We start from the raw sequence: 3,010 nt of genomic DNA on the forward strand, positions 1-3,010 counted from the left end.
GTGAGAGTGTGTGAGAGTGAGAGTGAGAGTGAGAGTGTGTGAGAGTGAGAGTGAGAGTGAGAGTGTGTGAGAGTGAGAGTGAGAGTGAGAGTGTGTGAGAGTGAGAGTGAGAGTGAGAGTGTGTGAGAGTGAGAGTGTTGGTGAGAGTGTGTGAGAGTGAGAGTGTGTGAGAGTGAGAGTGTGTGAGAGTGAGAGTGAGAGTGAGAGTGTGTGAGAGTGAGAGTGAGAGTGTGTGAGAGTGAGAGTGAGAGTGTGTGAGAGTGAGAGTGTGTGAGAGTGTGTGAGAGTGAGAGTGTGTGAGAGTGTGTGAGAGTGAGAGTGTGTGAGAGTGAGAGTGTGTGAGAGTGAGAGTGTGTGAGAGTGAGAGTGTGTGAGAGTGAGAGTGTGTGAGAGTGAGAGTGTGTGAGAGTGAGAGTGTGTGAGAGTGAGAGTGTGTGAGAGTGAGAGTGTGTGAGAGTGAGAGTGTGTGAGAGTGAGAGTGTGTGAGAGTGAGAGTGTGTGAGAGTGAGAGTGTGTGAGAGTGAGAGTGTGTGAGAGTGAGAGTGAGAGTGTGTGAGAGTGAGAGTGTGTGAGAGTGAGAGTGTGTGAGAGTGAGAGTGAGAGTGTGTGAGAGTGAGAGTGTGTGAGAGTGAGAGTGTGTGAGAGTGAGAGTGTGTGAGAGTGAGAGTGTGTGAGAGTGAGAGTGTGTGAGAGTGAGAGTGTGTGAGAGTGAGAGTGTGTGAGAGTGAGAGTGTGTGAGAGTGAGAGTGTGTGAGAGTGAGAGTGTGTGAGAGTGAGAGTGTGTGAGAGTGAGAGTGTGTGAGAGTGAGAGTGTGTGAGAGTGAGAGTGTGTGAGAGTGAGAGTGTGTGAGAGTGAGAGTGTGTGAGAGTGAGAGTGTGTGAGAGTGAGAGTGTGTGAGAGTGAGAGTGTGTGAGAGTGAGAGTGTGTGAGAGTGAGAGTGTGTGAGAGTGAGAGTGTGTGAGAGTGAGAGTGTGTGAGAGTGAGAGTGTGTGAGAGTGAGAGTGTGTGAGAGTGAGAGTGTGTGAGAGTGAGAGTGAGAGTGTGTGAGAGTGAGAGTGTGTGAGAGTGAGAGTGTGTGAGAGTGAGAGTGTGTGAGAGTGAGAGTGTGTGAGAGTGAGAGTGTGTGAGAGTGAGAGTGTGTGAGAGTGAGAGTGTGTGAGAGTGAGAGTGTGTGAGAGTGAGAGTGTGTGAGAGTGAGAGTGTGTGAGAGTGAGAGTGTGTGAGAGTGAGAGTGTGTGAGAGTGAGAGTGTGTGAGAGTGAGAGTGTGTGAGAGTGAGAGTGTGTGAGAGTGAGAGTGTGTGAGAGTGAGAGTGTGTGAGAGTGAGAGTGTGTGAGAGTGAGAGTGTGTGAGAGTGAGAGTGTGTGAGAGTGAGAGTGTGTGAGAGTGAGAGTGTGTGAGAGTGAGAGTGTGTGAGAGTGAGAGTGTGTGAGAGTGAGAGTGTGTGAGAGTGAGAGTGTGTGAGAGTGAGAGTGTGTGAGAGTGAGAGTGTGAGAGTGAGAGTGTGTGAGAGTGAGAGTGTGTGAGAGTGAGAGTGTGTGAGAGTGAGAGTGTGTGAGAGTGAGAGTGTGTGAGAGTGAGAGTGTGTGAGAGTGAGAGTGTGTGAGAGTGAGAGTGTGTGAGAGTGAGAGTGTGTGAGAGTGAGAGTGTGTGAGAGTGAGAGTGTGTGAGAGTGAGAGTGTGTGAGAGTGAGAGTGTGTGAGAGTGAGAGTGTGTGAGTGTGAGAGTGTGTGAGAGTGGAGAGTGTGTGAGAGTGAGAGTGTGTGAGAGTGAGAGTGTGTGAGAGTGAGAGTGTGTGAGAGTGAGAGTGTGGAGAGTGTGAGAGTGTGTGAGAGTGTGAGAGTGTGTGAGAGTGTGTGAGAGTGTGTGAGAGTGTGTGAGAGTGTGTGAGAGTGTGTGAGAGTGTGTGAGAGTGTGTGAGAGTGAGTGAGAGTGTGTGAGAGTGTGTGAGAGTGTGTGAGAGTGAGTGTGAGTGGTGAGAGTGTGGTGAGAGTGTGTGAGAGTGAGTGAGAGTGTGTGAGAGTGAGAGTGAGAGTGAGAGTGTGTGAGAGTGAGAGTGAGAGTGAGAGTGTGTGAGAGTGAGAGTGAGGTGAGAGTGTGTGAGAGTGAGAGTGAGAGTGAGAGTGTGGAGAGTGAGAGTGGAGTGAGAGTGTGTGAGAGTGAGAGTGAGAGTGAGAGTGTGTGAGAGTGAGAGTGAGTGAGAGTGTGTGAGAGTGAGAGTGAGAGTGAGAGTGTGTGAGAGTGAGGAGAGTGTGAGAGTGAGTGTTGAGGTGAGAGTGAGAGTGTGTGAGAGTGAGAGTGAGAGTGTGTGAGGTGAGAGTGAGAGTGTGTGAGAGTGAGAGTGAGAGTGTGTGAGAGTGAGAGTGAGAGTGTGTGAGAGTGAGAGTGAGAGTGTGTGAGAGTGAGAGTGAGAGTGTGTGAGAGTGAGAGTGAGAGTGTGTGAGAGTGAGAGTGAGAGTGTGTGAGAGTGAGAGTGAGAGTGTGTGAGAGTGAGAGTGAGAGTGTGTGAGAGTGAGAGTGAGTGTGTGAGAGTGAGAGTGAGAGTGTGTGAGAGTGAGAGTGTGTGAGAGTGAGAGTGAGAGTGTGTGAGAGAGAGTGAGAGTGTGTGAGAGTGAGAGTGAGAGTGTGAGAGTGAGAGTGTGAGAGTGAGAGTGGTGAGAGTGAGAGTGAGAGTGTGTGAGAGTGAGAGTGTGTGAGAGTGAGAGTGTGTGAGAGTGAGAGTGTGAGTGTGAGAGTGAGAGTGTGTGAGAGTGAGAGTGTGTGAGAGTGAGAGTGAGAGTGTGTGAGAGTGAGAGTGTGTGAGAGTGAGAGTGTGTGAGAGAGAGTGAGTGAGAGTGTGTTGAGAGTGTGTGAGAGTGAGAGTGTGTGAGAGTGAGAGTGTGTGAGAGTGAGAGTGTGTGAGAGTGAGAGTGTGTGAGAGTGAGAGTGTGTGAGAGTGAGAGTGTGTGAGACGTGAGAGGTGTCGTGAGAGTGAGAGTGCTTGTTGAGAGTGAGAGTGTGTGAGAGTGAG

The sequence above is a fragment of the Pristiophorus japonicus genome, unplaced genomic scaffold, assembly GCF_044704955.1.
Source record: "Pristiophorus japonicus isolate sPriJap1 unplaced genomic scaffold, sPriJap1.hap1 HAP1_SCAFFOLD_929, whole genome shotgun sequence".
Lineage (NCBI taxonomy): Eukaryota > Metazoa > Chordata > Chondrichthyes > Pristiophoridae > Pristiophorus > Pristiophorus japonicus.